Source organism: Mytilus californianus, unplaced genomic scaffold (assembly GCF_021869535.1).
Source record: "Mytilus californianus isolate M0D057914Y unplaced genomic scaffold, xbMytCali1.0.p SCAF_2, whole genome shotgun sequence".
Lineage (NCBI taxonomy): Eukaryota > Metazoa > Mollusca > Bivalvia > Mytilida > Mytilidae > Mytilus > Mytilus californianus.
Genome location: NW_026262668.1, coordinates 91,330,243 through 91,339,302, shown reverse-complemented (window position 1 = coordinate 91,339,302; position 9,060 = coordinate 91,330,243).

The window sequence follows — 9,060 nt, the reverse complement described above, 5'->3', positions numbered from 1 at the left end:
AAGGAAAGTTCAAATCGGAAAGTTCTTTAAAAAATGGCAAAATCAAAAGCTCAAACACATCAAACGAATGGAAAATAACTGTCATATTCCTGACTTGGTACAGGCATCTCCTTATGTAGAAAATGGTGGATTAAACCTGGTTTTATAGCTAGCTAAACCTCTCACTTATATGACAGTCGCATACAATTCCATTATATTGTCAACAATGTGTGAACAAAACAAACACACAAAAGGTAAAAATGTCAAAAATAGGGATCCAGCAGTCAGTATTGTGTTATAATCTTAATCACTATAAAAAAAACCAACTATGTCAACAAAGAAAAATAAAATGACATATAGACAGCAGAAAAGCAAAAATGAAAGACAAGAATACAAAATAATGACCGCAGCACAACAACACATTGGCGGGATGCATACGTACCGAGCCACGCCAAAAGGATATTACCAAAAATGGACTATAAACAGTAAAGGTTATTAATTTACAAAGACAAATACAAGAACACTTTAACACGTAATTAAGATGATAAACAACGTCAGTACCTAGAATCTATACTTAAAGACCATCATGTATTATTTGTGGAGTTGATACGGAATATTTATCAACAAGATCTTGGTATCTTGCAATGAACTTTTTTAGAAAAAGGACGAGACGTTCTTTGTGAGCTTTTTTTCGATCTCTAAGACAATAAGGTTCTGTTATCTGATATTTTGAAATTTTCATTATGTTGAATGAACTTTCGTCACACATTTGTCCAGTACTACTGAACACAATGACTTCATATTTGGTCTGCAGCTAGACTTTTGATGAGCATCATTTATTGTCGAAACTCTAATTATTAAATATGTTGAATGAACTTTATATGTTTCCCGGATTTCTTTTGTACTACTGAACAGATTGACTTCATATCTGCATTGGAGCTACGCCTACCACTCCCCTCCCCCTGATACTTTGACAAACGAATAGGTAATGCTTATCACGACAACGCATGCATCTTCTTTTTATTTAAATCGCTCGTATAATTAAAACAATGCGATTTCACATTTCAAAGAATATTTTAACCGGCTGCAAAATAATCCAATTTACTTTTATGTTAGTTTTAATCACAATTGTAATGGTTTTGGTTATTTAGCTGTTCGCGCAGTGTCAATGCGCGCAAAATGAAGTTGTGTTCTGGTAGCAAAATAACAGATGTTGGTTTCAAATTGAATAGATTTGTTATTGTCGTATACCTAACATTTTTTTAATCCAAGGGGAGATGGCTATGTTTTTAAATCTCAAGACTTTTATAACTTGAGTTTGAAGAAAACAACGTAATTGGAAGCTATCAAACTTTGATAAATTTACATTTCGATTTGACCCAATAAAACCATTTGCAATTTCAGAAGAAACATCTGATCTAAAGTATAAAAAAAGATGATTTGACCTATTATAAGTAAGCCCTGGGGAATTCTTCCTTCTGAAAGTTATCCAAAATGGTTGCTCTCGTAAATTCATTTGATAAGTTGTAGTTCTAGCAGCTGTTACACCAAGGATTACAGTAAATGGAGAACCGTGACACTCACAAATATAGTGACACCGCTACAAATTAATTGACAAATTATGCCGCTGTTGTCAAGTCAAAAATTTTCACATTTGATTTCGTACAAGTATTGTAATGGTTTACCTCACGGAGCGAATTTCTGTCTATTTTCCCGTCCCGAATGGTATCCTGTAGATTTAAATAACATTAACGGTACCAATTTTTATGCGCCAGATGCGCATTTTGACAATTTATGTCTCTTCAGTGATGCTCGAGGCCAAAATATTTGAAAATCAAAAACCTAATAAAAACGTTGGACGAGCTGATCAAACCAAAGAGGACCTAAAGTATAGCCAAATCCGGACATGGAATCAGAGCTTTTCATGAGGGAGATATATTCCTTAATTCAAAATGATTTCAAAAGAAATACGTAGATATCCACTTGTTAATTAATTGTCGTCGACAGTTGTCTCATGGACAGTCATACAAAATCATCTGAATTTTGAAACTTGTCAGATTGACATTTCAAATTATATTGTAAAGAGATATAAGAAGATGTGGTATGAGTGCCAATGAGACAACTCTCCATCCAAGTCAAAATTTATAAAAGTAAACCATTATAGGTCAAAGTAAAGGTATATATAATTCTTATAGGTAGGATCTTTACTATAATCACTACAAATTTTTAAATATAGAAATATGATAAGAAATTATATAATCAACTACATGTGAAACTAGACATGGATACCAAGTGTAAAAGACATTCACTAAATCTAACGATTCTCGTTTCAATATTTATTGCTCAGCTCATAGCATTTGTTGTCATATCATTACACGAGGATCATAAAAGAGAAATACTGCAGAGAAAATTGGAGACAAAACGTGAAATCATTCACAATATATCTACGAATTGTAAATTTAAGGTAAAGTAAGTGCATCTAAGAACAAATATGTCCACTTTCGCCATTTAATACTGATAACGTATAGTCCATATATATAACTTAAGCTGTTTGCAAGTAAGCGAAGAAAAAATACTTCAAAGTAGCCGTTTCGTTATATAATACAAGCTTGCAAATTCTACGTGTTTATGCTCCATCTACGATAGTTGAAGGGCATTATGTTTTTCGGTCTGTGTGTCCGTTCGTCCGTCTGTCCCGCTTCAGGTAAATGTTTTTGGTCAAGGTAGTTTTTGATGAAGTTGAAGTCCAATCAACTTGAAACTTAGTACACATGTTCCCTATGATATGATCTTTCTAAATCTTATACCAAATTAGAGTTTTGACCCCAATTTCACAGTCCACTGAACATAGAAAATGATAGTGCGAGTGGGGCATCCGTGTACTATGGAATCATTCTTGTTTAACATAAATTGTATAGTATTTGACAACAGAATACGTGAATTTAAAAATAAATCACTTAACTTAAGAAATAAAATATAACACGAAAATTGTGGTTTAACAGCTACAAAGTTTTCTACGAATGTAGTCATTTCATTATGATCACCAGGCTTTACGAATGAAAAAATTTCCAACATTTTTCACTTAATGCTAAAAATTTGTATGTAAATGTATATAAAAAGTGTTGCAGTCTCAATGAACATGGTTTCCCTAGAGTAAATTATTTCAATAAAAATAACAGAAAATAAAATTAGTATTGAATAGCATTACGGGACGAATTGCCATTATCACCAATAGTATTCTATTAATTACAAAGATCAACAAAACCAAACCCACTCTATTTGCTGATCTTAATTATCTCAGCTCGACGTTTGTGCTAAGGTAATGATTATAACAAATATGTTGACGCAAATTCAAAAAGTTCAAAATGTTTAAAAACACGATCATTTTCATTCCTCTCACTTTCCGGTTATATAGCTACATGTTGTGTATTCTCTATTATAGATAAATGATCTTCACAAAATTTTGAGTACACTTGTTGGTTCAGCGAAAACAGCTAATGACAATAATGTCACTCATGTGTTTTCACGAAGGCAGACATTGAATGGTGTTCAGAGTACAATACAAAAAGAGGTAAATACTGACTACTTTTGAAAGATTTTATTATGTTTTATATTGATAGTTACAATAGCAGTTGACAGAATATTAATATCAAACTCAAATAATAAATTTCAAAATTTTTCTAAAACATTAACCTCAAAAATCAAAATTCTGTTAAAGTTAAACTCTTTTTAATATTCATCTCAACATAAGAAAGCTAAAATCAACATGGATAAATCCTTAAAAATAAAGAGACCTTCATCTTATTCACAACACCATCGTTATCCATAATGTGACTATTGAAATTTTAAAAAGCAGTATTATATTATCCAGGAAACCTTATTGGAGAAGACATGTGCCAATGACACTAAGATTTGCCTGCGAGGTATAATATTATAACTATGTATATAAAAAAGTTAATAGAAAGTTTCAATTAGTGCTTTTGTTATGGTCAAAGATAATCATTGAATTAAAACATAAACCATACACAAGAATTGCGGACAGCTCAGCTGGATAGCTTTATCAGCTACCACACAGAGAACCGTAATCATTGAAATTTTTTTAACGTTATTGTCTATGGGGAATTATGACCACTAGCTAAATAAACGAATACTATGTCTATTTTATAAATCTCATATAAAATTAATAAGTTATAGAGATCTCACCATTTTTTTTAGCTTTGAAATGGTGTAATAAAATCCAATTTATCTTTATATTTACTGGTGTCCCTATCATGTTAAACGTCGGGTTCTCTTTTGGTTGAGATATGTTAAATTACGAGGTATACATATTTTATAAAAAATCATATTAAATTCATTTTTTATTGTAAATAAAATTAACAAATTATACAGTATTGGCAAATAATTTTCCTATCAACTGGTATAAGAATCGTCATTTTAAAATAATGTTTACTGTTGTCCCTAAGCATTTGAAAGTGAAACTTCATTATTTATGAATACGATGTATATTCATTCAACTAAGATTGACCGTATTCAAAGACAAATTGGTCTTGTTATTTAGTTGAATTCTCATTTTTATGATGTGAACTTCTTTTCTAATTACATCCATCATTTTAAATATCTAGTTAGGTTTTAAACAATATATTAATTTCTATTATACCAAAGAGTTCTTTAAACATCAAAATTTTAAAAGTAGTGTGGTTTTGTTGACATCTTAAAGAAAAATATGCAAAAAGTGTTGGTTTTGTTTTTCGTTTTTTTTAAAGGCTCTGTCTAATTAATCTTATTTTGATTTGAGTAATTATATTATTATTATCAAAAATTTGAATACACAATTGCATGATTGTATTATTGAAAAAAAATGTCTACGAAATCTGAAAAACTAAATTGAAATAGAAAAGATGACAACGTGCAATTTTTAATGTTATTCAAAACATACAAAATTTTATACAAGTTTTGTATAATGAAAAGGTATAGGGAATATTATTCTCATCATTATAAGAAATAATCAGAGAAGTAAATGCAAGTATTTTGAATGTATACAGTAAGATATCATAGCATCAAAATCATTGTTGACCCCATTGTTAGGATATGCTATCTTTATTAATCTTATTGTTTAGTACAAGGATTTGTATAGTACTATACAAATCCTTGTTTAGTATATTCATAAAATGTCGTTTAATAATACAAATGACGAAAAACATCGAAGTCCTTTTTAAGAAAAGCTCCATAATTATCGATCTCAGCTAACATATAAACACGAATGTGTCAATATTTACATAGTATATTGTTTAAGCGTCCCATGGTGCAACGGCAAATCCTTTCCGGTGCGGTATCACTATTCAATACCATATGTTACTATTTTATCTTATCATTGAAGTATTATATTGAAAATATAGTAGTCCATGCAAAAGAGATTGTTGGGAGACCCCCTTTTTTATTTTTTGCAGTTAATTTATAATTTGAAAATAGTCTTTTCACATCAACTTTTTTACCTTGTCTTAAGTGTTCAAACTCTTATCAATGCGATTTAACAATAATAATTTATGTATTTTGCCCTCTATTCTTATGTTTAAATGTTTTAGAGTATTCTACACAGTCATAAGAATATAGTTTCTAACACATATAAACTAATTTTATAAAGTAAAAAAAAAAATTGAGATAGGCTGAAATATGAACGAATATTTTCAAATAAGATTAATTACAACAAAAAAATAATTATAAAATTAACTAGACAAAGTGATGCCCCGCACTTCACTCTGAAGTAACTGTATCATAACAAAGATAATGTAGAACTTTATCTGAGATTTAATTGTGTCTGGGAGAAACAAATGATGCCCCCGCAGATGCAAAGTGTTATTTTAAAATAACTTCAACTGTCTCCCAAAAGAGCAAATATTAAACCCTGACCACATGCACACCTTCAATATATGTACAAACCACTAAACTTTAAGGAGAAAGTCTGCGGTTTTATTTACTGATATCTATGTCTAATTAAGGGTAGTGAATTATGTTTTATGTTCCTAGAGGACAGGAAAATATTACAAATTAATCCACAGGTGTTAATGAGTTTACGTGTTACCTAGATCAAATTCAATTCAGCATGGAGTATACATCTGGCTTATACAATGTCAATGTCGAATACATGTGACCTACCCATATCAAATAAAATCTAAAATTGACAGTAAAAAAAATGTACATCTTGTCATATTTATGATATTGCCTTCTGTAGCTTTTATTTATATGTTTTATGAGATTTCAACCCTCCCTCTATACCTCTAGCCTATGTTACTATTGTAGAATAAACAAAACACAGCAATACGCACAGTAAAACTGAGTTTAAAAGAAGTCCGAGTCCGATGTCAGAATAGATAACAAAAGTCTTTTAAGACACTAAGCAAAATGGCAATGATACATGATAAATTAACTAAAGGACTACTACAGCAATAACTGACATGCCAGCTCCACACTTCAATTAAACTGATTGAAAGATTATGTATTCGTCATATTCATAAATTGAAGAGTTAAATGCTATTTTTTTTTATATAAAACATAATCTAGATAATACTCAAGCCTGCTTGATGTTGAAAGGATTTGTATATTTGATTTTCATCTAACCCAATTAAAAAGAAATTAACAAGGATAGATCAGTTTGCCTGCGTCTTTTATTGAACTTGTTAAAATCAGAAACACCGATGATAAATTATTTGGACTATCTTAAAGCTTCCGAAAAGGTCGTGTGTAGTATAAACAGGGTTACAAATTTCATACAATAAGAAAATTTACTAGATTAAGAAAAAAAAAGAAAAAAAGTATTGATCAAGAGATATACATATATTATAAATATAGGAAATATAATAACATGTAAACGTATCTCTTTTGAACCATCGTTAACAGAAAATATTCTTTCTACATCATAGGGCATGCAAAACTTTTCTTTTTTTAATTATTTCTTGCCTATCGGCAATTTCTTCATCATTCATCTGTGTATAGTGTACGCGGGGTTTCTTTCTTAAATCCAACTGCGTTCGGAATTATCGTATAACTGCTAATATCATAAATGACCCTATAGGCATAACGTCAAAGTGACATCTATTGGCGGGGTGTTCGTTTAGGGGAGTTATCTATTCTTATCTACTGGTCACCAGCCGATGAGAACAAGATGGGAACCAGAATAGAAAAGTAACACGAGTTATCTCGCCTTGAAATGTCCGTAATTCTTGTACATGATCTTCAAACGTTAACTAAACCTGAAAGCAAACGTTTCATCAACCCCTGTTTCTGTGAGTAAAATAATGAAGGGTGTCGTAGTTGTTGATCACCTGAAGACATAACGGATTCGTTGACAAATGTTTGATAAAAAATATTTCTTTAAATAGTGGTTTATTAACCATATAACTGACCCTATAGAGTCACAGAGCTAAGATTCATCAAGGAACGGAGATTGATTAAATGTATGTCAAAGGGATATTCAAACTCATAATTCGAAAATAAATTGACGACACCATGGCAAAAAACGAAGAAGACCCATCTTCGTTAGCCAAGGGTTACGATCCAGTCCCATCCTCTCCACCCTTGGCAGATGAAGGAGCGATTAAGCCAACATTTGTGATTATAATGCTGCGCCATCTATCGGTAGACAAGAGTCACGCCCATTCCGACTGCATCATTTTTGACCAATGGCAGCACTTGAACTCTCTTCAGTGTGGAGGTGGAAAAATGATTGCTTTTAGTGTACACTAATTTTGTGAAGCAGGAACTGAAAATATACGTTGACATTCCAACATTTGCGCAAAAAAACATACCAAGGAACTCCAATTAGTTGATATAGAACTTTAAAATTGTTATTAAATATCGTCCTATGTTTCGGGGGTTAAGATTTGTTACACAAGCAGCACGTGGCAATTGTTTATTTACATTTTCTACATTTACACGTGATCATCTTATAGGCGCTTTTCGATTGGATGTAGCCAGTTATAACTGCGACCAATGAAAATCATTACCTCGTGGATCCGAAATTCTATCTTAATCCGCCAAGGGTGGAAAGGAGGGGACTGATCGTAACCCTTGGCTAGCGAAGATAAAGAAGACCAAAAGACAAACAACGGTATACAAACACAACATATATAACTAAAGCAACACGAACCCCATCCTTCTTCACATGCGTCGTGTTGCTCATATTAGTACAAGCCAATTGTTATGTCTAATTCGGTAGGTCACATTCGGAGAAAAGGGGACGGGATTGTGGTTACTACTATCGGAACATATCCGTCGTCATTTGTGAAACAGAAAATACTAGTATTTCATAACGGTCAACAAAACTCGTGATGGCGTCCGTAAAATTTTCCAAGAGATTGGAAAACATATTTTTCTTACCTTTTAACATTTTACAAACATTATCAGTTATACTCATCGTAAATATGCATTTTATCGATTGATTTAAAACCAAGGCTGCCAAATTACAGAAATCCCGGCTAATATTTGTAATCGAACATTAACTCCATTTTATCATTAGTAACAACAGATACAAATTTGAAAAACATTGGTTGAACGGTTCTCAAGATATTGTACATAAACAGATGGTGCCGTGCGCTCGCCCGTCGTACTTAACAAAAAATAATAAACGCATTTTTGTTCGGAAAACCCAGCTAACAATCGAATTTCAGCATATTTATTCTAGAGATTAATAAGGAGTTATATTATAAAAAGTTGTATGACTATTTCCCTTTTCACTCAATCACTGGGCAAATCCCGAAAGCTGTTGAAGTCTAGAGGAGTTTGGCCTCTTTCCGCTTCGTCAATCATATCGGAGACTATTATTATCATTTTAGATCTTTTGGTAACGAGGCACATACTTTCTTCTCGAGCCGTTACAAGAGCTTCATGAATATGTAAATGACACAAAACATTTATATTTAGTTCAAGATCTATGAAGTTTATGCTCATCCTGATTTTAAAAAAGGATGAAGCAACACGCATTAAAAAGGACGAAGCAACACGCATGAGGTTGTAATTTTTATTTATCACTGCTTCAGAAAAATGACGTCATTGAATTACGACTGTCAGTAGATGTAGAAAATGTAT